The sequence below is a fragment of the Meriones unguiculatus genome, chromosome 2, assembly GCF_030254825.1.
Source record: "Meriones unguiculatus strain TT.TT164.6M chromosome 2, Bangor_MerUng_6.1, whole genome shotgun sequence".
NCBI classification, from domain to species: domain Eukaryota; kingdom Metazoa; phylum Chordata; class Mammalia; order Rodentia; family Muridae; genus Meriones; species Meriones unguiculatus.
Genome location: NC_083350.1, coordinates 58,145,919 through 58,173,588, shown reverse-complemented (window position 1 = coordinate 58,173,588; position 27,670 = coordinate 58,145,919).

The window sequence follows — 27,670 nt, the reverse complement described above, 5'->3', positions numbered from 1 at the left end:
GCATAGGTATCCATGGAGGCCGGTTAGAGAGCAATTTCAAGGTTCGGTTCTCTCCTTCCACTATGGAAAGTTTCTCAGGTTGTGAGGTCGGTGACCATAGTCTTTACTTGTTGAGCCATGTCATCAGCTCATGGTACTGTGTCTGAGTAAGATATCCTACTGTTTTGAGTATGTTTTAGAAAAATTGACACTTTCGTGTATTTGTATATATTTATAATACACAATGAATTATGTATATATACAGGAACACTGGGGGATTGCATAAAAATGAACCAACAGCAATGAACATGGGGACAAGGAAGATGTTAAGGAAGGGTCTGTAGTATTGGTGGCTTATTGGCATGCACAACTTCACAAAGAATGAAAGGCAGACAACAGGACTGCATTGGATAGCTTATAAATTCAACATTGCAAGTGAAAAGTTTAATGAATCAGATAATATCAGAGTACTCTGATAAGCTAAAAGTACTTAGCAAATGAGAATGTGTGTTACTTTCAACTTGCCCATAACCAACTTGTCCTCAGTGGGGACAAACCGAAGAGCTTTTTGTACTTTCAACCTTCTATATGTAGGCCCATCCTTTATTTACAAGGATAAACGCCAGGAGATAAACTTGTACAACAGAACATTCCTGCCCTTTGAATATCTGTTGCCAGTCACTGCAGGAGAATAGTAAGGGTTTATACCATATTTTTCTGTGAGGTCTTCCATTATTATCAAATCTACAGGAACTTAAGAGAAACTTTCCTTGAACAACCACACCTGAAAGAGGACCTGAAGATAGTTTTCTAGTAAATCTCAGAGAGTCTTAAACCAATTATTTAAATGTGTTCTTTGACCTATATACAAATGACTTTGTATATAGTCTCCAGAGAGACTTGAATACCTTTTGTTCCAAAGAAAGTAGGAAGAAGGTAAACATGGTTTGTGTCTTCACTACTGGTATGGATCAAGAGCGCAAGTCATCTCTGTGTGACATGGGGGCATAAATTATCCAATAAAGTACCCTTTGAACATAGTTCAGCAGGCCAATTATGTGTGTATTTGAGGTGGAGACATCTATCTTTCAATATTTTTCTCTGGGTTGGACACAGCATTTTCTGTGGAGTGCATCTTATATTCGTGCAGTTTATTAAACAGATCTTGCTGATATTATTTTGTTGGTTACCATGATTTCCATGATGATTCACTGATATAACTCTCAAATCAGGCTTGTTGTCATCTGGAAGAGCTGGCTTTGAGAATATGCTCTCATCTAGACAGATCATCAGTAACATCATTTAATTCAAGGCATCTGGGAATGTGCAAAATTAAGCTAATTTATTTCCTCTTCTTTAAGGAGAGACCCATGCACATGAAACAAAACATCAGTTGTAAATGAGTGCCTGCTTTCAGATACTTGACCTTCTTAAAACTATTTTGTATTGTGCTTGTTTTTTTAATATCTTGGCTAAATGGGTTATGCCAACATGTTACCAAAAATAATAAGTAAACTTAAGTTTTGATTTGTTCAAAGCTCAACACTTGAGTGTTCATTGTGAATTTTCTGAAACCTTTTGTTTGAAAGATTCAGATTTTTTTTTTTTGAACTGATAGTAATGACCTTGATGATGACTGTTCTAGACTTCCTGAAACAAAGGATGCTCCAGGGTCTGCACTATTAAGCCTTACACCCATGGTACAGATGATGCAGGATGAGCTAAAATAAATAAGTCAAAGTCTGAGGCATTTGTAAAGGGGTGTGAACTGATGGCAGGCTTGCCTAAGCCTGGGCCTCATCCACACTTAGCTTAGCTCGCTTGTTGCCACATGCCACAGTGCCTTTCTGTCCCCCATTCGTACACCTACTGCAAATGGTATCATTTTGCAACTAATTTACTCGCTTAGTTTTGGCCATTAGTCATTCCCAATATCCTCAATCTGCAGGTAATTTTCCACATTATTAGCTACCCACCTGTCTTATTAGACTGGACTCTCTGAAACCCTGTGTGCCTGCATTTTCTGCACCTTTAGATCAAGCAAATAATTGCCTGTACCTGGATGGAAGAATTTAATAGGAAGATTAGAGTTGATTCCAAAAGTTAATAACTATAGCATCTGGTTTCCCTTTTTAACATTTAAATGATAAATTCAGTGTTCATGGAGAGCGAGAATGAGTCAGCTCACCAGAGTTGAAAATCTTTTTTTTTTTTTAATCTTCTTTGGTAGGGTTAAATGGAGAAGGGAAAGTATGTTTTAATCTCTCTACTAATGCTCTTCAACTTTGACCCTAAAAGATCTACTTTAAACATATTGAAGAAAAGAAAGTTTACAGACAGAAGAGGGCAGTGATGAGGAGGGTGATGATCTCTCCCTGTGCAGAGATCTCTGATAGATTCTATTCCTCTGGGAGAGACTCCAGCTGTTCTGAGCCTTTTGACTAATTCCTGTGCACATCTCCACAAAACTATCTGCCTGGAATGCCTTTCAAAACAATTCTAGGTTAAACTCAGAACATCATTTTCTAAACCATGTCAGGAAAATCAAACATGTGTGCACACACACACATACACACACACACTTTCCGGACTCAGGACCAGGATTGTAATTTGCCAGGAATCTAAGGAGAGTACCTCATTTGCAATTAAATTGATATTCATATTTTATCAAAAATAAATGTGCCTGGACACAATATTTGCTTGGAGTCCTAACTCTGATTTTTTATTTTACCTTCGAAAGAACTACATGCTTGCCAGTAATAGAAACAGAAACCAAACAATTCTGGAATTGTATATATATTTTTTAAACAATGCAATCATCAAACTCATACAACGTGTTATACAATGTGTATAGAGGAGACTAGACAGCAGCTTCACAGACTCTATGTGAATGTACTTTTGAGTATGTTCAAGCCACTTGAATTTTAAGTCCTTGATTTGCTTAGCTGTCTATACCTATTCTTCTTTTAAAGACAAGAAGATCTTCTCCATTAGTCAGCAATACAAAATCAGGAGAGGATTTTTACATAACAGAAGAATTCATGAAGAAGGTAAATCTTAGGATTGGAGAATTTCAGCACTCTACAGCGATGTTCTATAATGGCTGGTATAAAATGTAATTATCCTTTTTTGGGTGTTTCTAATTCCTATAAAGGTTTGTCCTGCACGTGATACCACAGAGTTATTCTGGCCCCAAGTAACTGCCTTTTATTGTCTCTTCAGCCTTCCATGATTGCTCAATTATATTAAACTTCCAGTTAAAAAAATCTAGACCAGAGATCAATAAGCTTTAGCTTGTTATAATCCACTTGATGACATATTTTGAAATATTTTATGTTTCAATGGTAGATTCTAGGGTTGACCATGTTTTCCACAATTTTTTTAGATATTTGTATCTCATTTTTTTTTAATCCTGCAGCCTTACTGGCTATTTGTATTTTATCATTAGAGAACTTTCAGTTTGATTCATGTTATCAGTTCATTTATGGACTGGATTGCTGATGTTTTACTACTTTTTTTGAGGGCTTCAAATATTCTGGATATTATCCTATGTCAAATATACCAAAGATTTTTCTTTCATTCTGTATATTGTCTCTTTACTCAATTAACTGCCTCTTCTCCTGTAAAATGAATTTTTACAGAAATTTAACCACCCATATTTATTATGTGTTATTGACTATTGCTTTTTAAGATACAAGAGAGTTGAATCCATGATGCATCTTGAATATTGTAATGATATATAATAGCTAAAATATATAGTGACTGGTCTTCTCAGAAAATGAAAATGCTGATCTCTGTTCTAGGCTGCACAGTTTCTCTCGGTGACATGGATAACATTGCAATTCTGACTTCTTCAGTAAACATCTTCTTCAGAAGTTGTTACATTAAGGTAGGCAGGTTCCTCTGCTCCTTATGATTCAATCATGGTCAGAAACAATAAAAATATTTTTATTTTGTTGAGTAATTGTCTCCAATGTTAGAGATAATGGCAAAGTTCTAAATGTATATCTCTAACAAGTAACAAACCTTGGTTCTTGATACTTTCAGAATTGTAACACTATGGTCCCTGCTTCAATATCTGCATTCATTGTTAAAAGAAAGAGGCCAAAAATCATTATCAGTGTAGCTTCTAATATTAAACTTTGGTGCTGACTTGCCTTTATCAATTTAGTCTTTAACCATGAATATTAGAATAATCAAATCTTCAGTAGGATGCTTCATCCTCAATCTTCAATATCTACTAGCTATCTGCCCCTCGGAGCCTGACAACATACAAAGGATTTTGAAAGACATAGCAGAGTTCCATCAATAGTCTAGTGAATAGAATGAAGAAGCTTTTGTGGATTTGCTTTCTGCTGACATGCTCTAACTCCACAGAAACAGAAGGAGGGAAACACAGATGCCTCCTTTCATCTCTCATCCAGAGAACTGCTCAGAATGAAGAGACACAGTTGTTCAGGCAAGCTCATGTCACTTGCCCACGCCTCTTTGGAAATGGAACAACCATCTTGAGACAAACAAAAGACTGCTATACTGCCACAATATCAATTGAAATATTATTATTTTTCACCAGAAAAGGGATAGAGAATACCTCCTAAATGTTCACTGTTCTTTTTGTTAAGATTTTTTTTATTTCACTTGTATGGGCATTTTGCTTGCATGTGTGCCTATGAACCATATGTATACAGTACTCAGGCAGTCAGAAGAGGGCGTTGGATTTGTTACTGGAGTTACAGATAATTATTAACAACATTGTGGGTGCTAAAAACTGAAACTGGGTCCTCTGCAAGGGCAAGCAGTACAGTTAGCTACTGAGCCATCTGCCCAGTCTCCTGCTTTGTTGTAATAGTAGCCTGGTAGCTTTTATTCCCTCTAATTCACAAAGCATTAAAGTTTGAATGCTTTCTTACTTTGAAGCGTTCTACCATTTATGATACTAATTATGAGATGATCATGCTCACACGAAAATCATTACATAATTCTATGAACTTGTAAGGTTATTATTTTATTGAGTACCTCACACAAGAATCATTATTTATGAGACAGTTTAGATGTTGTATTGTATGGTTTTTTTGTTCTGTTTTGTTTTTATGAGAATGGACCTATTCTTAGATGCATACATGGCACAGGTGCAAGCTTTATCCTTGTGCACACAGCAGATGGCAAGAAGTGGGAGAACCAAATGGCTGTTAGTCCTTCTCAAGAGTTCCGTATTTCTTCAAAATGATGGCACCCTTATAACAGATACTTCGTTCTTCGAATTATTCTTCTAACATTTCTTCTCAAAAGGAGGCCACCTGTGGCAACAACCTTGTGAAGTTCTGCTAGCAGCCAACCCTGAGCAGCTGTCAACAAAGTGCAAAGAGAAAGGGAGCAGAACGTGAAATGGGAAAGTTGTTGCCGGGAATGCACTGGCACAGAGCTGGGTGAGCTCAGATCCTCAGCTCTGCTCCTGCATAAAGAGGTGAAGGCAAAGCTGGGAGAGGTGTGAAAACAGCTCCTCAGCCACACAGCGATATGCCTCTCCCAAGGGGCTAACCCACATCTGTTTTGTGTTTTGGAAGAAATGCTTCTCTGGTGTGAGGTCTTCAGAATTACATCCAGCCAGTTCATAAAAGGAAAACCATAGTGAAATCTTGATTGTGCCTCCTTCACAATTAGTGCTGTATGATTCTTAAAACAAACAAACAAACAAACAAAAACTTTAGGTTTGTTTTTAAAGTAATTTATGTATAAGTGGAGAGATCTAAATTATTAAGACTAAGCCCATTATAGGTAAAAATTTTCACCAAAATGGAGAATTTGCCTTCTGAACTACATATCATTACTCTTGAATAGCACAGTTCTCAAGGCCTCATTAGACTTCTTAAGAGAAGCCTCCAACCCTATCCTTAATTAATGTAGGTTAGAGTTTAGCAAAATGCAGATAACTGTGGAGTGTCAAACACAAATGGGGCATCTCTATCATACCCCTCCTTAGGGGCCGTTGAGGAAGAAAGGACAGAAAGCTTGCAAGAGCCAGGAGTCTGAGAAGCACAGAGCTTAACAGTCTCTCTTGGTTTTAACAGGACTCCTTCACTATGAACTCCCAGAGCTGTTGCTGCCTGCTAATAGCATGTTTAAGATCAAGTTAGTTAGCATTCTGGTTTAGAGTGGAAAAAAGTTTCATTGATCCCCAGTCCCTAACCAAGAGCTATGATTAGTTAATAGCTTCTAGGGCAGGGAGGGTGTCTTAGTTAAGGAATCTACTGCAGAAAAACAAAAAACAAAACAAACAAACAAAAAAAAAAAACACCATGATATGCAAGTTTCAGGATGGAAAGCATGAATTCCAGCTTACAAATCTCAGGTCACATTTCCTTGCTGAGGGAAGTCAGAGTAGGAACTGAAACAGGGCAGAAACCTAGAGGAAGAGCTGATACAGGAATACATGGTGGCATGGAGGCATGCTGCTTACTGGTTTGCTAGGTCTACTTTCTTATAGCACACAGGAACACCGGCGAAGGGTGGCACCACTTACATTTAAATACCCCTCCCCCCCACACTGATCAACAATCAAGGAAATGCCCCTTAGGCTTAGGCAAAGGCCAAGACGGTAAGGGAAATTTCGCAAAGCGCCCCCCCTAGCTTGAGTCAAGTTAACATCAAACTGATCAGCATAGATGGCCAGGGTTTTTTGTTTGTTTGTTTGTTTTGTTTTGTTTTTGTACAGATGTGACCTCTGGTAGTTTCAGGATGGGTTAATCAAAACAAAAAAATATAATGATACTTTTGGGGGTAAATGCCTTTAATATGAGTACTCAGGGGGAAGAGGCTGATAGACCTCTACAAATTCAAAGCCAAAGGGTCTGCATAGGAATTCTAAAATGCCCAAGATTATGTAACAGGACATTGTCTCAAAAATTAATATTAATAAAACAAAACAGCGACAACAAACCACAACGAGAAGAAAAAAATTGGAGGTATTGGAAGTGAATGTGGATATGGGAGGAGTTATGGAGAATAGTGGGAGTGAATATGATAAAATATATGATAGAAAATTCTTAAAGAATTGATAAAATGTTTTTAATTCATTCACTTAAATATTTTCATTCAATACAGTCTCATCACATTTTCTCTCCAACCCAACTTATCATAGATTATTCTCACCTCACTACCTACCCAGCTTCTTTTTTTCCTCTCTCTTTCTCAAATAAAAATCCAAAACCCAAATGTCTTAGCTAAGATTACTACTGCTGTAATAATGAAATAATAGTGATGAAAGACCATGACCTAAACAACTTGGGGAGAAAGGGGCTTATTTGTCTTATACTTCCGTATCATTCTTTGTCATCAAAGAAAGTCAGGACAGGAATCCAAACAGGACAAGAACATGGAAGCAAGAGCTGATGCAGTGGGAGCAGCACTGCTTACTATTTAAGTCATGGCACTAGCATCTCTAAAATGCTTGGGTCTTTTACAACAGCTGGACTGCACTTTCATCAGTAGTTTCTCCTAGGATCTCATCTTGGTACCAAGTCTCAACTTGTCTACAATGACCACTCTAGTCTTAAGAAATAAGCACAATAAGTAGCAGCAGCTATAAAGTGGAGTAGGCCTGACCTTAGGAGACAATTTGTGCATGCTGCAGAGGGTGAAATCAGAGAAATCAGATAAGTGACGCAGGTTCTTTGGAGAAGTCCAGAAGATAGTGAGTAGGTACAAGACATTGTTGGACCTCAAGTTATTTACATACTTGGAGTTTGGTTTTGCTTGCAGCTAGTGACTATGTCCTGGTTCTTCCTTTGAAAAAAAAAGTATTTATGATTATTAAGCCCAAGTTTTTCTTCTCAGTATACAACACCTATTGTAAAACAAAGCTCTGTTGTTTTTTTTTTTTTTTTTTTTTTTGTATTTTTGCACAAACAATGGAAATGGTCTTAGTACCAAGGAACAGAAAAGTTTTTGAATAAAAACATCATATGCTTATTGATCACAGCCTACTGGTATCCAGTTGCACTTTATTTTGTGTTGGTCCATCCAATGTAAAGGCAATGGAAGACTGAAATATCTTGTCTGTCCTCACTGACTTAATGGGACCCTATCACACAGGAGCTGGCATCTCATTGGACTTTATATCCTAAAACAGAGTCAGTGGATGCCTCCTTCAACTCTGTTTTATTAATTTCAGAGGTCAAATGTCCCAAACTCATAAATATGGATAGATTGCTGTTAGTGTCCAGTGGTCCTCACACAAGTATTTCTAAGTCTTACCACCATGTAATAAGAAAGTATATAGAGAAGGCAGGCAATGTCATAATAGATCAGGTATTTAAGTGTAATCTCCTAACTAGATTCTCACATCCTTGCATGCTATTGGTTATAGGTGGAGTCTTCTCTTTGAATCATTATCCCAACAATGAAGTAACAGTACCATGACTGATTTGTCTATGGTTACTCATGTTGGCACCTTGAGCATCCCTCATTGAAAGGAATGACTGTCATCCAAGATCCCATCAATCACCTACATTTAGCCTAGTACACAAGTTTATATCTTTGCATTGATGGAGACATGTTAGTGAGCAGCCTAAGCTCTCTTTACAACCATGTATCTAGAAAGTTGTATGTCCTTATCTTTGTCCAGAGGAAGTATAAGCCTTGGTCTTTGTGACAAGGCAACAAATCAGGCACAAGAATCATTTGTGGAGAGATAATCTATCATTTGTAGAGAGATAATCAGTCTTGTCCATACAGTCAGTAACAGTCACCAGCAGTTGGTTCTTCAAACAGAGGTCCAAGGATCAAACTTGATCTTAATGAAATGAGCTCAAGTAGAGAGGACGTGTAAGGATTCTCATGTCTGTGGTCTCAGAATCAATACTGTTGCTTGGCCTAAAGCTCTCATTTGGCAGAAAAACAAAAATAAAAACAAAACCTTACTTCGATTGGACCAATACTTTTTCACAGCACTGACTAAAAGGAAAACAATGCACTTCCATTTCACATTTTTAAAAATATGTATTTCTTATCTTGCCCTCATTTTTTTAAGCTAACCTGTGTACTCAAACATATGTTGTTTCATACCTTTTACATGTTGTGTAGTCTGGGACATTTTGTAGCTTAACTTTATAGACTCTGGAGTAAAACATCATAGATTTGATTCTCATTTTCATCCCTTTTTAGCCCTTAAATGTTGACAAGTTACATCACCCTCCCATGCCTTAAATTATTCATATACAAGGTGCTAATAACACTAACACCCACTCCTCAGGTCGGTATAAACATTAAATGAGACACTGTTGATGAAAACATAGATTGTATCATAAGATCCCTGAGGTGAAGAACTTATAAGTGCTACCTTGCTTTCCATTGCTCCTTATAAACACTTCAACTTATTTTTTCCCTCACACAAACATAATCATTAAAAAATGTTCTTTGCCAAAATTAGATGCCATTATTTTGATATGAAGGAAATTACAACATTGCAAAAAGTGTTGTTCAAGGAGAAAAGGAAAAGTAAGTTCCCCTTCAGTTTCTGCTGTTGGCTCAATCTAACCGGGTTCTCCTGTAACATAAACTATATTGATTTTAGGAAGGGCAACAGCACTATCTAAGGCTGTGAAAATACTACCCAATCGCCTAACTTGGTAGTTTCTCCATCAGACTCTTTTAGATGTATCTCATAGGTATTGTGTGACTTAATCTAGTCTATGTCCTGAGGGATTGGTTTAAACCTTAGGAACTATTTATGTTGCATATTAGCTGCCAATATTATTTTGGTATGAAATTTTGAAAGAGAAATGAAGAACAGTTTGTCCTTTGTGTCTGTTTTAGAGAAGATAGAAGAGCAGAACCAGTGGAATGAAGGGGGTAGCATTTAGAGAAAAATGTGTTAAAGAATATTGTACAATCCACAGATTTATATAGGGTCGATGTCTCCCACTTTCTTCACAAGCGCCTTTTCTTAGAAAAGGAACAGAGACACCTGACACACAGAATTAAATTGGGGTTACTGTACTGAGAGACTATTTTTAGCTTTCCTTTGCCTCCAGATTGGATGATGTAATATTACCACCTTCAAAGGAGAGAATTCTTCAGGGCCTTCTCACCCAAGGATCTGAGGTGCTTCATAAACATTAATTAATTCTCCTAACACGTCGGAGAGGAGAGAGTTCTATTTTTTTGTACTGTTAACATGCTAAAGAATTGCCAGGAGCACATAGACTGGATCCAGGCTGCAGAACAAGTTGGGTCCTTTGGCATTAACGAAAGAAAATCTCCTAATTGGGTTCATGTTCAGAAATGTGAGGGAAGGAACAGAGGTGTTAAATGTATCATAGTGAGGGTCCCAGCAAGAATCATTGATTCGGGGACTCCAGCTGTGGAAGTGAGCCTGCCTGGGTGCCCTTGGTCAAACAGATATGTCCATGTAGTTTGCCACAAAAAGACAATATCCGTGTTCAAGAGGGAAGTGAAGGAACAAGAGTTAAAGTCCCCTGCATTACAAGAGCTTTCTGTCACTATGCATTAGGAATCCATGATTTTTATGAATGTAGCCTGCAAAAGAGTCTCTTATTTAAGAAAGTGATTTTTTTTTCTAGTTCTCATTTTTATTAAATTTGTTTTCTGCATGGTCTTTGGCTCTTGGCCAAAAAGTCTTAAGATTTTTATTTCAAAACCGTCTTTCTTCACCAAATTGTTCTTTGACAGTGTTACAGGTATTGCTAGCACCAGCTTATTTGTGGCTACTGACTCCACAAGAGATAGCACCCCTTAAGAGAACAAGTTTAAATAGCTTACCTCAGCAAACCACTGCCCACATTTTACTTACCAAGTATCATTGTAGTCACATGGAAGACAGTATTGTAAAATACTAGTTCTTTTATTTTTTGATACTATAATCCTCTTCCATTAGTTGTGCCTTCCTTTTCCTCCCTTGAGTGCTGAGGAAAATTCCGTAATAAAACAGTTGCAATTTAGGCAGGAGAAAACGTGTTTTTCTTCTTCCTCCTCTTCCTCCTCCTCTTCCTCCTCCTCTTCCTCCTTCTCTCCCTCCTCCTCCTCCTCCTCCTCTTCTTCTTCTTCTTCTCCTTCTTCTTCTTTTCCTGAAGACATATTTAAGAGCTATTGTATATGCTGTAACTGTTATCTCAGCACTGGGGAGGCAGAGAAAATAGGATCACTGAAGTTCCTTGACCAGAAGCCTATCTTTATCAGCTAACCCCAGCTCAATGAGAGACCCTGTCTTGAAAACACAAACTGGGTAGCACCTGAGGTTGACCTCTGACATTCACATGCATGATCATCTACAGGAATAATCCCACATGTTTCAGAGACAAATTACATAAATGTGAATAAATAGGCATACAATACCATATAAGTAAACATTTATATAACTTTAAAAAATTGACTCAATTGAGAATAATTCTGTTTCCTGGTATTTCAGTGGAGATTCAAGGCTAAATTTAAAAAAAAAAATCAAACTCAGAGTAATTTATCCATAAATTTAAACCAACTTTGGGTAAATAGCACCCCATTTGTTCAATATACTATGTCACATAAGTCTTGTATGTTCAACCAAAAAAACATTTTAAGTCACATAAGAAATAATAAAGTTTATGTTAGTATAGATTGAAAACATTAATACTGAGCACAGTTCTGGATTAGGCAGTAGTTTTGTACATGTAACAAGGAAATGTAAACACAAGGACAACATTTATGAAATGTTGATGCTTAATGGACCAGTACCTGCCTTACAAACAACCCCCAACTGGTCCTTTTGGAGGACTCTCACTCCCTCACTTAGCACTGCTTGGTACCCAGACTTGCCACATCATCCCACAGGATCTAGCCAAGGGATTTGTGTTCTGTTCTCTTCCCCACATGTACCCCCAAACTCAAGCTTCTTGGCTTTTATTTGCATTGTTTTGCTTGGTTTGTTTTAAAGAGAAAAAGAAAGAATATATAGATGGAAGAATAAGAAGTTTGGAAGGATCTGAGAAGAATTGGAAAAAGAGATAAAAGAACATGAAATATATTACTATATGTAAAATATATTGTATAAAAACTATTTCATAATATAATAATATATAATATAATTATTAATAGTAAAGAAATATGATTATACAAAGAATAATATCAATGTCAACAAAAAAATAAAATTGTGATGGTTCAAAAGGTCTGAAGACACAGGAAGTGCATAGAAGCAGGGACCACAGGGAAGGACTAAGAGGATATATAGAAGATTACTATTTTTTTATTTAACAATAATAAGAAAATGATGGAGATTATCGAAAAAGAAATGATAAGTTTAATGCATCTGAAACAACCATTCTACCAGTAACAATGCAAAGTCTACGTTTTGAAGAGAGAACTGATCACACACACACATTCTAGTGGATTCTAAACTTCATGAAGCACTGATGGAAATTTTAGCTAAGATTAATAGCTTGGGAAGACTACAGACACATTGGTCAAATGGAGGCAGAGGTTTGCTGATGTGTCAACATGTCTTCCAGGGTAAGAGGGATGCCGCACATCTAGTATTTTTAACCTACACATTCAAAGAATAGTCACTATTAAAATGATCCAATTGATGACAAATTTTAGCATGAGTGAATACTTGAACTGTTAGTCTAACAGCAGAAAAACAAAACAAAACAAACAAAAAAAAAACAAAAAGACTAAGGGGATATTTTTATTTTCCTTGTTCTATAAGGAGATTCTATAATAACTATCAGCCCCTAATATGTGACCATATGAAGTCTTGCCTGTGATGATGAATGTCACATGTTAGAATATGTCATATTATTTGATGGTGTATTCAGTTCTTATTAAAAACCAGACTTTAAGTAAAATGAACACTTTCAAAGTGTGTCAACTTTAATTTTTTCTGAATGGGTATTATGGAAACAGTGGTCCTTTGGTAATGTCAGGATCTCTTCACTCCCCAGAAAGGTCTAAGTTGTCTGGACACATATGTGGACACAACTGTTGTGTCTCCTGTGAAAGGGAAAATAAGAATGGTCACCATAAGACAATATATTTGAATGCTTAGTCATCAGGAAGTCAAATAAGGAGGTGTGGCCTTGTTGTAGTAGGTGTGGACTTGTTTTCGAGGTTTCAAAAGCCCAAGCCAAAGCGAAGAGCAGTGTCTCTATCTTCTTTCTTCTGCCTGTGGATTTGGTGTAGAACTCTCAGCTACATCTCCAGCCCCATGTCTGCCTGCATACCATTACTGTCCCCACCATGATGTTACTGGACGAAACTTCTGAAACTGTAAGCAAGCGCTAATTAAATGATTTCCTTTATGAGTTGCTGTGGTCTGGTGTCTTTTCACAGCGATGGATCACTGACTGAGACATCTCCATCCACAGAAATGCAGCCATACTAGTGTAATAAATACATAGGATTTGTGGTTTGTTTTATGAATAGATAAAAATACACACCATTAATCCCAGCACTTGGAAGGCACAGGCAGGCGGATTTGTGAGTTCAAGGCCAGCCTGAGTAGGTGAAGTTTAGGACAATCTTCTCTTTGCTCCACCTTAATGTGTTTGTGAAGTCTGATCTACTGATCTCAATTTTGCCTGTTATTAGGTGGATGCCATTTCTATACTATGAAAGCATGGACATCTCTGACAGTCCATCCTTACTAAAATAATCATGTTAAGAAATCTAGTATTCCAAAACGTAATGGCTTTAATATGGGGGAAAAAAAACAAACCAACAAAACAAACAAAAATCATGAAATATAATCTCCCAAACTTGAAAGCATCCTCTTATTTTTACTCTCTTGTTTTTAAAAAGTGTCTTTTAGGTTGCTTTCTTTAATTAGCTTACAGACTAGTGTGAGCTTTCAGATTGTTAAATAAGTGCAAGCACTCATTATGTATATTTTTTAGAAGTAAATTGAATTAGATTGCCTTAGATATGGAAAACTAATGAAAACATAAAATTTCTTTGAAATATTTGTTACTTAGAAGAAGCATGTTCATTAATCAAATTATAAGAAAATATTAGTTTCATTTTTAACTTGTAAAATGAGCAAGCCATTTTTACAGCACATATTAGAGACAAGAAATGGGAGAGAGCTCACAGAGTAAAGAGAAAATTGGGTAAACATGAGAACTTGTATTAAATGTCTAGCACCCTAGCACAAAAACAGCCAGGCATGGGAATATATTGCTGAGATCCCACTGAGCGCAGTTGAGTGGATTCCAGGGAATACTAGTCAGGTTTGTCAAAGCACTAGTTACAGGTATAATGAAAGATCTTGTTTCTAAAAATTAAGATGGAGAACAATGCAGGAAGGTAAGTGACTACAATGTGCACATTCAGGCCAGCACGTATGCGCAAACCGTGTGTGCAAGCACGCACACACACATCATGAAATAATAATTAAATAAGGCAAATGAAAATTCACAGTGGTTATAGTTTATAACTTCGGTTTCTCCCAGATACGGAAGCTGAGGCCTTATGAGTTTCATGACTTTGTCTACTTTCATATAGAACTTTAGAAAGCAAGTGAAGAGAGATTATATAAAATTCAGATTTTTTTAATCTAGCTTGTTTTTAAAAAATTTTTTGAAGAGATAAACAAGGGAATAAACCACAAAGATTCCTTTCTACCCTAGTATTTTACACTTTATCAGTTGAAAGAAACAGCAAAATCCAAGAAAGAAAAATAAGAACATATGGTTGTAACTCAATATAGAGTCTCATGTTTGCCTGACCAATTAATACTTTATGTTTACGTATTTTTGTGTTTTCCAATTTTTGTTTGACTTGTTTTGTTGATTCTTCTTTATATTGTCAAGAGTTGATGTTGGTTCTCTATGATCTAGTAAGACCTAAAACCTTCTCTTCGGTGCAGAAACATCATTCTGTTACAAATATATCATATAGGGATATTTTTTCCCGGTCTTAAATGGTTATATAAAATAATTTAAACTTGTTCTGAGAACATCCTTTTAAGTCTGATGGCTATCACCATAGGTTATACTTTAAAACTCAATAGATATAAATTAACTCTCTAGGCCATACATGACTCAGGTGTTTTTTTATAACAGTGGGAAATATTTATTTTTTATATTATAATATAGTTATGTTTCCTCCCTCCAGACGCTTCCATGTGCCTTTCCTTGGTCTCTTCAAATTCATGGCCATTTTTTTTCTGTTGTTTCATGTCTCTGTGTGTATGTGCTTATGAATATATTTCTAAATATTACTTGGTCAGTCTATGTAGTGCTACATGTATATATGTTTTCATGGTTAATTTCACCAATTGGTATGGCACAACCAATTGGTGTGCTCTTCCCTGGAGAAGGCCATGTCTTTCAATTCCATTTCTTCTCAGTTTCCCATAGTTTTTAATGTAAGGTCGAGGTCTTGTGGATATTTCCCCACCCACTTTGGTGTGTCCACTGGTTTCATTCTTGTTCAGCTCACATTTAGACAGTCTTTTGGTGAGCCTTTATGGGTGTATAAAAAAGCAACTGTGTCAGGAAAGAAAATCATACAGGAAAAAGGATGTTAAAATATATAACTACTGTAATACAATAAAATATTTCTGGTATGTAAGTGGTTCTTTGCTGAGTTGGTGCTCACTGCTGGATATGGATATAAAATGAATGGAAAGAAAGCTTATGACAAAAAGCAATACAATGTATTTTTTAAGAATAATACATAGATATAGAAAGATATAAAGTCAACGATGACTGTTTTCTAATCTCAGTTACAAAAATGTGTGAAGTTACAGATTAGAGATTGATGGATTAGTGTATAAACCACATATGAACCTTGAAATTTATTGAAGTGAAGAAAACATAATATCTTTGTACATCATAATTTTTATGCAAAAGGCATATTTTATAACAAAGTACAAAAGCAAAACCAGAAATTAAGTAGAGGGATGTGAACAGTGCTGAGTGGAGGTTGGAACCCCTGATTTTTCACAGATTAGTGTATGTCACTAGTCATGAACACAGAAGTCTCTCAGAGCTTCATTTCCTTAGCTGAAAAAGCAGCCTGTTAGAGCACACTCATATTAAAAGGGGGGAGTAAATAAACATTTGTGGAATACCCTTTTTACAACTCTCTAGGTGTATTTTACAGAAAAGAAACTGGTCATTTCCATACTTGCTTTGCACTAAAAATTAAATTAATATAATTAAATATTATATATATGATATAGTTTGCTCTATGTTATACATGACTATATTGATACCCAGAATCTATGTGACTCATTACTATTTTTAGTTCACAAGTCTTGATGCACTAGTCCACTGCTTAGTTGCCTGGCCACCTGTGCTGTCATTGGTCACTGTTGCCAGGGACCCAGGGTAAAAGGACTTCTGCCTCTTACTTTCTCCTCTCTCTCTCTTCTCTTGTACCCTCTCTGCCTCAGTGTCTCTCCTGAGGGTCCCCACTTTCTCTCTCTAAACCTTCATCCAATAAATCTCTTTCATGTCTATTGTATGTGACATTTTAAAGTATATTGTTACATTTATGGTTAGTTGATCAGGACATGAGTCCAACAAGAAACTCAGGATTCTACTCAGTCTCCTGGGATCCTTTCCCCTTCATGTTTTCTCTGTTCACTTCTATTTGTCCACAGCAGAGTCAAACTGCTTTCCAAGAAATCAAGCTCCCAAGAAAGTTAAATTTGTGAGCAGATGTATCTAGTCCCCAAAGGATTATAATCACCCCAATTTAATTTGAACCTCAAGCTAGCGTGTTTCTGATTAATTAAATTATTAAATAGGGCAGGGTTTTGCATGGTCAGTTCCTCTAAATGCATATATTAATGATTGCAATTAGTCAATCATATCCCTTTACTCAATTATAGTAGAAAAGACTCTTCCTTAAAAATCCTGAATAATTTTAGACTAAGTAGAAAGCAAGACTTTATAAAACCCTACATTACGCAGTAAATTAAAATTGTGTTTCACACTTTTTCTCTTGCATCAGTTTGTTCTGAAACCCTTTTGCTGACATAATTTATCCTCCCTATACATTCACTCCACCCTCCTCCCAAGAGCCTGCTTTTCTCTACTCCCCCATCCCATGATTCTTTGCTGCACTATATTATATTAAATTAGAAAGCAAATTCATTTTGAAGACTCACTTTGTTTGTATTGATGTGCATGTTTATATGTGTCCATATGCATTTATGTCTTACAAGTTCTGGTGGAGACCAGAGGTGGGCTTCAGATCTCCTGGAACTGCAGTTGCTGGTGGTTATGGGCTGCTGGGCTGTGGGAACTGAACTCATGGCTTCTGCAAGAACACCACTGGTCTTCAGTGGATTCATCTCCCTAGCATCTATAGGAAATCCTTATTTTGAGACTTACCACCCCAATCTGCTATTCTCTTTTTTAATTGTTATTTGTTTTTAATATTAGTTACAGTTTGTTAACTTTGTATCCCAGCTATATCCTGTTCCCTCTTTCCCTCCCAATCCTACCCTCTTACCCTCATCTCCTCCTTGCCCCTTTCCAAGTCCACTGATAGGGGAGAACCTCCTCCCCTTTCATCTAATACTGGTTTATCAGGTGTCTTCAGGACTGGCTGCAAAGTCCTCCTCTGTGGCCTAGCAGGGCTGCTTCTCCCAGGGGGGTCGGGGTCAAAGAGCCAGCCATGGAGTTCATGTCAGAAACAGTCCTGTTCCCCTTATTAGGGTACCCACTTGGATACTGAGCTACCAAGGGCTACATCTGAGCAGGGGCTCTAGGTTGCATCCATACATGGTCCTTGTTTGGAGAAACAGTCTCATAAAAGACCCCTGTGGCCAGATATATTTGGTCCTTGTGGAGCTCCTGTCCTCTCCAGGGTGTATTAACTCCCCCCCCCTTTTTTTTGGTTCCCTGCATTCTGCCGGAGGTTTGGTTATGAGTCTTAATATCTGTTTTGATACACTGCTAGGTAGAGTCTTTCAGAGGCCCTCTGTGGTAGGCTCCTGTCCTGTTACTTGTTTGCTCCTACATCCAATGTCCATCCTATTTGCCTTTCCAAGTGAGGATTGATCATTGTAGTACCCTGGGTCTTCTTTCTTGTTTATCTTCTTTAGGTGTATAGATTTCAGTATGTTTATCCTATCTTATAGGACTATATAAGTGAGTATATACCATGTGTGTCTTTCTGCTTATGGGATACCTTACTCAGGATGATTGTTTCTAGATCCCACCATTTGCCTGCAAATTTCATGATTTCCTCGTTTTTGATTGCTGAGTAGTATTCCATTGTGTAAAAGTACCACAATTTCTGTATCCATTCCTCAATTGAGGGGCAATCTGCTATTTTCAATGTTGTTGTTGGTTTGTTTGTTTGTTTGTTTGTTTTTTTAATTCTCAAAGTTTCTATCCAAAATATGAGGAAACTGATAGTCCTTACTGTGAGGAGTCATTGTGAAATTGAAAATATGAGACACACAGTTGCTCATTCATCCATAGGCCCCCACATGTATAGTGACAAATTTAGAATTTTGATTTCTTCAAAAACAGAACAATTTTAAAATTTGTTTTACTCCCAGGTGTGGGGCTATGGGGCTGTTTCACGGGAGTTGACTATGATTTGCTTCATGTTCTAGTGGGGCTGAGATTTTGCCAGCTGCATACGGTTTCTGCAATTTTGTGATGGTTAGAATTTTGTGACCTTTTCAGATAGTAGCTAAATGCTAGACCTGACAGGTATATTTGAGGGAGTGTTTTTGGCTTGTTTTTGGCTGTTGTTTGTGGTTTGTTAAGTAGTCTTGCACAAAGGAAAAACAAGAAGAAATTAGATATCCTGATGGCAAGGATCAATTTTGTCCCAAAGAGCTCCACACCCCTAACCAGAAGGACGCAGTTTAATGGCAATGCTACCCCTTTCTGACCCCTGACTTTATTCATGGATTTCTTTTCTTTCTTTTCTATACTTTTTCTCTTACATCTTGTGCTAGAAGGTTGAAAAGGTGGAAAAGGGTTGGAGGAGGGTGTAAGAAAGAAGAGCCCCGAGAATAGCAAATGCTGGCTATACACGTCTTTGAAAAGTACTTAGTCTTATGTCCACTGTAAACTCAGAATAGATGTGTTTAATATTCTCCGTTTCCCCACCTATTTGTTGAGTTAAATAGTTATAAACAGTGAATAAAATTTTCTCCTATTTTTTTCAGGCATGAACAACTCCTTTGCTCTCTAACACCAAGGTCACAATTACTTTATTAGGAACAGAGTGAGAATCTGTAAATTTCCTCAGCTATCTGCACCATTCCACTGTACACTTTCTGCCCTACATACCTACCCCAGACTCATCTCTGTCCTCTGTTTTCTGTGTTTCAGTTCTGAATGGGTTCTCCTCTCCCAAAATCTCCATCATGGCTGTCCTCGAATTGTGTGACTTCTATCCTTAGCTTTGGGCTAAGGGTAGAATCAGCCTCTGCTGACTCTCTAATAGTGGTGTGAAGTACCGTTTCTGTGCACAGATATGTGTAGTTCACATCTAAGTTACATGAATGTGTTAGTACAGGTGGGAGTGTGTTGATGTTAATGAGCCATATACCATATGCCTAGAAAAAAATAAATCAGAACATAAGCCTATTCCTAGAGAAAAGTATGAATGTATTATCAAAAAAGTAGGAAAGTAAGGTGATACAGGGAAGTGAAGAAGAGTAGATGGAAAGAAGGATTTTTACTGAGATCTTCATTTTTTTCCCATCAGCTTAATTCTTGTAGTCTTTTCTAGAGAAACAGAACCAACATAAAATATTGTTGCTATGCGAGGGAATTTTTTTTTTATCAGATTATAGGGTCAGAGGCTGAGTAGTCTTACAATGAACATTTTCAGGCGAGAGACACAGGGAACCTCTTAGCTACATATTTTAAAACCCTAGATGCTTCAGACCAAGATAGACAAGTTATTCAGTCGTGGCCCAAGGATGAAGGCTTCTCAGTTCCCTAGGTAAGTGGCGGTGTAGCCCATGCTATCCTTGACCATGGAGGCAGTAGAACATGGGTCTTTAGTAAGAGGCAAGTATGTGGACATGGCTGCTTCCCTTTTTCTGCATGTTTTCCTTCTTTAGCGCCCCAACCACCTGGCATATACTGCTCACCACTGAGGTTGTCTTCACCTCTCCATCACTGAACTGTCTCTCAAGTCAGGCAGTTGATAGCTGATCCTAACACGGCTGGCCATACTTCCCTAAAGCAACTAGACTGGCAACGTGCTCACTTGTGACTTCATTTTTAAAACTTGAAAATTCTAAACATCGAAGGCATTTCTGTAATTTTAAAACTAGGTTATATGTTCAGATTTAAATTAATGTATTTTTTATTGAAACTAGACCTTTTTTTTCTCATGCTATATATTCTGATCAAAGCTTCCCCTTCCTCATCTCCTCCCAGACCCTCCCCTGCTACTCAGCCATCCAAGGTCACACCTTCTTTCTAGCTCTATTTAGAAAACAAGCAACTAAACAAACCAGAATAGAACAAAACATACACACAAAGGGAGATGGGAGAAGCATGTACACAAGTATGCACATACAGAAAACCAATAACAAACCCATGCTGGAAACCAATAATATATAAGCAAAAGTCCAGTAAAAAACAAACAAACAAACAAAGCCACCCAGACTGCTAGGCAGAAGGCCCACCTTTGAGTGTGGTTTGTATACACAGTGATACTCCATTTGAAAAACTAATTTTTCCCTTGTGAGTGGTTTTCTATTGGAGATCAGGACTTGTGTTCACTTTCCCCTTTCAGTTAGGGGTCCCCCTCTGGCTTGAACCTGTGATGTCTCTGTGCGTGCTGCCATAGTCTGTGAGATCATGTGTGTGTCAGTCCTGTTGTGTGTGTGGAAGGCATTGCTTCCCTGGAATCTTCCATACCCTTTGGCTCTTACAAGATTTCTGCCATTTTTCAATGTTCCCTGAGTCTTAAGAGTAGCTATTTGACAGAAACATCCCACTTAGGGTTGACTATACCAAAGTCTTTCACCCTCCGAAACAATGTCCAACTGTGTGTCTCTATATTAGTTCCCATCTACTGAAGGTAGAAGCTTCTCTGATGATGACTGAACAATGCATTTACGTATGTATATAGTATGCATAATGTATGCATATAGGATGTCACAGGGAGTCATTTGATTGTTAGATTCCTTTAGAAGTTTTTGGTTTTCCTCTTAGGTTCCTGGCCTATTTTGTCCTCGGTTTTTTTGGCCACTCAAGCAGTTTAAATCAAAACATCAAATGCAACAATATAGACTTTCTCCTCTGTGTTCCTCATACCCTTTACCTTCTCCTTCTCTCTACTGTTCATAAGTTCCGTGTAAGTTCCCTATTTTCTGAAATTGGTTAGAAATTAAGACAAGTTCAGGAAGTCTTTAAATCAGAGCATAAAAAACGCATTTGATTCACTTGATAGAGTTTGGAATTTTAAACAATTTTATTTCAAATAAATTTGAAGGAAAGCAAGTAACTAAGACCTGTGTCTTTCATGTCTGTCAGGTGGCCCCAGCTCTTATTTTTTTTTTTAAATTAATAGCAAAAAGCAATAAACTTAGTATTTGTTCCTGAGTTGTCATTATTCTGCTTTATATTTTGACAGATAACATGACAGAAAAATTATTAAGCTTCTTATTCACAATGGGACTTCTATTTTTTTTATCATCAAAATAAAAGTCACTTTGTGAGTGAGTCAATTTTTAATCTTTTCCCTTCTCTCCATCTCAAGAAATGTTATGTCTGGAAACTAATTTTTGTAAATAATTTTCCCCCCTCCCCTAACGACAGGTAAGTCCTTTTAAATGAGTCCTTGCTAATTAGTTCAGGGCACATTTCAAAGGAGTATTTTATTTTTGGAGCCCTGTTTTATTGATTTTCTGCTCCAGTGGCGTGGCTAATGGGTGTCACACTTAGCGCTCTGCACGGTGTTTGCTGAAAAGCCCCCGACCTGGTGATTATAACCCCCTGCTTATCTGCGGTCCCTGCTTAGGTATCAACCAAGTCATCGAGCTCAACTGAAAAGCCTCTTGGCTTTGATAAGGGTCCCCAGCAATGCAGAGCCCTCTGCCATTTTAAGATCATTTCTGCTGCAGATTCTCAAGTTTAATCCAAAAATTGAACGAGGGTCCATGGCTGTTCCTTGTTTTTATTTATTTATTTTTACTTTTGTTTCAGTGGTGCATGAATGTCAAAATGAGACTGCACACAGGCACTGAGGAACACTGAGTAATTTAAACCAAAAAATCCAGCAAGCTCACTGAGCAGCAGCTCAGGCCTCGCCATAGCCATCGAAGGCCCAGTTTGCAGGTCACCATGGAGACCAGTGTGCAGCTTGGCATCGGCAGACTCCTTTCTCTCCATGTTGATTTCAATCCTCACGTCTGATCATAACGGTCAAGTTCTTGGTCAGGGAAATTCTTCCTCTGCATTGCTTCCGGCATTGCTGTACAAGAAAAGAGAACAACATGGAAGTGCCTCAAAAGCAAAGGCCTCATTTCCCTTTATGCACGTGGGAAACTGGATTTTTAAAGGCAAAAGGCATACTATGAAAGTACTTATCCCATAGAAGATTTATAGTAAAAACTGGAAAATATCATTTATTCAAAATAAAAATTGAAAATACCATTTATTCAAAATAAATGGAAACCGACTAAATGTATTGAATCTGATAAAATATAAAGCTCTTGATATGCCTTAGTGAAAAAAAAATTGTCCACAAAGACTTGCCTTTACAGAAATATACCATATACAAATATACTTGGTATTTCAGTAGGTTAGTGGAGAAATGCCACTAGCAATAAATGAATTAATTGAAATAATGTATGGTATCCATTCAAATTCTATTACATTCTAATAAATTTGAAAAATTAAATATGTTTTGAGTTCTACATTTCTTTATTCAGTGTTTGAAAATAATACAAATTAGTTGGTGGTGTTTACGGAGAAAAAGTTTACAATATGAAATTTGTATACACAATTGAAAAAGTCTCATTTGAGTGTACATTTTAGAAATGCGTATTAACTTCATAAATTGTTATTGTCACTTATTAATCATTTTGAGTATTTTGAATTTTACATTGAAAGACAGAAGTTCTCACTTACTGTCTTCATCATATTTCTACAAGGCTTCTAACAGAAGGAAAGGCTGCGTTAGTTCTTTTATGCTGAGATTAGGTACAAGTAAGTTCACAAAAGCTCTATTTATGCTTTAAATACTTATTAGCTGCCTGTAAAATAAGTGTTTATACATAACTTTTACTATTTGGCCAGCAGTGCCTATTAGTGGGTTTTCTGCATCTGTTCCATACCTCACCTTTCAAACTGTGGTCATTTAAAATTTCACACTGTGCTCACTTCCTGTTACATGTTAATCAGAATTCAGTGTTTTCTTTTTCTTTGCTCATTTTCTCTTGTTTATTAAGGTCCACATAGTCCTGGATGGCCTTGAACTCACTATGTAATCAAAGATGCCCTTGAACTTCTGATTCTTCTGCTTCTATCTCCCAAATTCTGGGATAACAGGCATAGACCATTACATCTGGTTTATGTAGTGCTGGGATTGAATCCTGGGTTTCATACATTATACCAACCCTACCAAAGGAATTCCATCCACCCCTCATTGATACATATGATTTTCTTTGTAGAAATTATCATTAATAGTATGTAATCTTCATTTTCACACAATTTAGAAGACTTCTGAAACAGAGACTATAATAACAAACAAGAAAAAAAGTTCCAAACATATAGTTTGTAGTGTGAAATGCTATCATGGAACTCAAGGAACAATAATTTCAGAAGCATATCTTTCGCCCTGGGTCAGTAAGCTGTCAACTGCTCTCTGTTTTCTGTTCAAGTAGAGTTGTTAATTTTGTGGGAAAAATAAGTAAATCTGTCAGGAAATAATTTTATAGATATTCTAAATCATGAGATTTTAATGGATTATTTTTTTCGAAGTGTCTATTCTAAACACCTCCTGATACAGCAGACCTCACTTCCTTCTGATTCTCATTACAATATTGGTTCTCATGTTTTGTTGTGTTCAGATAATTGTGACATTTCACAGTGTCACTTTGTTTCATCAGACTGCTTTTAAACAAGTGTTTGCTTTTTAAGATATAGACAGTTGAATGAATGGCACAGGTAAACTGAAAGTGAGAAGGGGCTGATCTTCCCATTTCCCCTGCAGTGTAAGGTGTTCTGGTGTGCAGGTTTGTTCCAGGGCCCTCACTTTCTCTATGCTGTTTTCATTTATGTCACATTGGATGTCAGTAATGGTTACCATGGTATTGCTTTCAGTTTGGCTGACACTTTTCCCCCAATGGTCTTCCCATTTCATTCCTACATTGTGGCCTGTTTTATCACCGCTTATTGCTAGATACCATGAAGAGAGGCTGTGAGAGCTATTATCAGATTTTTGGAGTCATCAGTGAACATTAGTTACCCATTATTCTGAATACTGATCTTAATCTCCTCCCTCTGCTCCCCCTCACATAGAACAATAGGTTATTTGTTGTAAGTTCAATATTTAAAACAAAAGTTAGCAAACCAGGAAGAAGACACTTTTTCCTTCAAATATTTTTTATACATATATCTTGATCAAAACAGCTCTTTTCATTGGTGCAGGTAGTTACCGTGTCCCATTTCCTCTTCTTTCATTCTTTCCTTCCTCTTCCCTGTACCCTTCTTTTTCTATATCTCTCTTCCGTCATTTCCAGGAATGCATCAGGCTACATGATTCTTGGGGTTATTTTATGTTACACTGTTGTTCCCCTATTTTATTATACGTTATATCTTCTTTCTAGTGTATACATGAATTATGAGGGTTTTTATCTTCATGCTCTTAATATGTCACTTAATCAATTATTTAAATTTCCAGGGGTTTTTGTTTGTTCCTTTAAAGACTTGCTTCTCTCTGTTACCCCATCTATCTAAGAACTCCCTCTGTAGACCAGGTGACGTCAAACTCAAGAGTTTCACTTGCCTCTGCCTCTGAGTTCTGGGATTAATTATTAATTTTATCTCTTGATGCAGACTCTGACTCATACATTTACTTTCTACCCAGAACTTCTTAATGTCTATCATGTAGTCATTCCTGGCTGAAGTAAATTTTTTTACACAGTAATATTCACCTAGAATTAAGAAACATGGAAGTCAAAGTTTCTATCTTAACATATTTTGCAATTATGTCTACTAGACTTTTTCTTGTGAAATGAAAATATCATACTTAGTGCTTGAAAGAAATAAAAACATAAAAATCTGATAGAATGGTATATTATCATTGTGTACTATGTATTTTGACATGATTTCTCTTTCTTTCTTTCTTTCTTTCTTTCTTTCTTTCTTTCTTTTCTCCCTTCTTTCTGTTTTTCCTCTGTCCACCCCATGCTTCTTTTTTCCTTCTTTTCCTCTCCCTCTCTTGCTTTTACTCCTACCCATTTTCTTTCTTTCTTTCTTTCTTTCTTTCTTTCTTTCTTTCTTTCTTTCTTTCTTTCTTTCTTCTTTTTCTCTCATCACAGAGGCTCAGTAGACAGCTCATGCCTCTTTCAAACTAATGTTCCTCCTCTTTCAGCCCTCTAGGTTCTGTGATTGCCAATATGCACCACCCTTCCAGGCACAATATGATTGCTTTTTGTTTTGTTGATTACTACCATAAACCATTGCATACATATGCGTCAGCAGTATATCTTAGCTGTTAAATGTGTCTGTTGTCATGTCTGACAACTTGAGTTGGATATCTGTAGCCTACATCGTAGAAAGAAAAAACTGACTCCTGAAATTTGCCCTTTGACCTACACATGCATACCAAACCTTATACATACAGACACACAAAATAATGTGAGAAAGTGTCTTCTATAGGTAAGAACATACCAATCGGCTATCCAACACGAATTGGTCAACTCTGAAGTGATTTTTAATACTACATCAGTGTCTTCCTAAAAACTAAAATTTTAGAAACTAAAATCGTGTCACATTCAATTTTATATTAAGAACATAGACTAATAAATCCAAAATGCCAACAAATACATACCATATGCATTTTAACATGACTGAAGCCACTCTCCTCCAGGAAAGGAAGAAAAGATTTTTGTCACATTGTAGAGTTTCCAAGAATAAGCGCTCTCTGTTCAGAAAAAGACCCATTCCAATCAGCATGACACCACACTCATGATCGTCTGGATCACTATTGTCTCCTTTCATCTCAAGGTCTTACTGATCATCCAAGCTAAACTTGACAAAAGTAGAATATCTGACAGAGACACTTCTCAACTTAGTGTACGAAGTGTGGGATTGCTTATAAGAAAAAAAAAATAAAAAAAGAAATAAATAAGTCCAAGGAAAGATTCTCTTTGTAAGTCAGTACCTCCATAGCACTGTGGAGGCCACTGCTGTTGTGTCTGAATGCACAACACCCTGCCGGAGGGTACAGAGAATTTTTATCTTGCTTCTATTTGTTGTGTTTTGCAAATTGTTCCAGGCCCTGTGCGCCTAGTTTTTGATAGAAGAGGATGGACTTTGGAGTCCTCTCCAAATTTTCATTGTGGTGTACAGAAGGCAACCTGGAGACATTTCTTTCCTATGTGACTAAGGGAGGGTACTCAGTCCCTGAGCTCTGGCAATCCATGCTTATAAGGCTGCTTGTGGCATTGAAGGTTCAAACACAAAGATGTGTGTAGAAAAATATCCCAACATTTCAAAGGCAAAATCTGCTGTCTGAAGTTGCTAACGTTTTTGTGGAAAGTAGTGAGGGAGCAAAGCTGAACTCCCTGCAAATTACAAAAAAGGGACTTGAGAAGCTGCCATGTGGCATCCCTCAGAAGTCCTCATATATGTTGATTTATGCAGTGATTTTCTGTGACCCCAGGGAAAGCTGCTTTATGTTTGGACATCTATTCCTTCCCACCCATCTGGGAGACCCTCCAAATGACAGTACAGAGGGAAAACAAGTGAAGAAAAAAAGACAGTCATGAAAATAATAAATTACCCATTCACAAGTTAAGATGTATTTTTCTTTGTCTCTGTCGGAACATTCTATGCACACTGTGTCTTTTATTCTATCATCAGCTTTATTTTAAACTGATTTTTTTATGTGTGTTCATCATATATAGTTACATTTTAAAGCAAAGAAAAAAAACTAGAAAGGAAAATGGACATATTTATAGCAGAAATTGAGAAAACAATTCTGCCTAATATAATTCCCTCCCCTTCCAATACACACACACACACACACACACACACACACACATTAGTGGTCAGTGTTTCCAGATTTCATTCACCTGCTTTCTAAAATTATTTTCTAACCATAACGGTCCACAATTTGGCTCTGTGGAAAGTCTCTGTAAAACCTATTATCTGAAACACAGTTTGATAATTAGTCAAATTTGACTACTGCACTATATATTTGTTTCTGTTTATTTTAAACTTTTGGCTGTGATTTATAGTGACAATTATACTTTAATGCTTTTGAAAAAAGAATTCAATAGTGTGTAATAAATAGCTTAATTTTGTTTTTTGATCGTTGACTAATGACAGCTTTTAAACCTCAGCCTCTTTTTTCTTTCCCTTCTATCCTACATCTGGGCAAACTGATAAGCACAGTTGGGTGTTCTCTCTGTCAACACAGGCAAGATTTAAGCTATGTTCAAACTGCCACCTTCATATGGAGATCCTCACTGTTGATGGCCTGCTAACAACCACAACCAAAAATAGACCCTTTATCCATTGCTCACCCA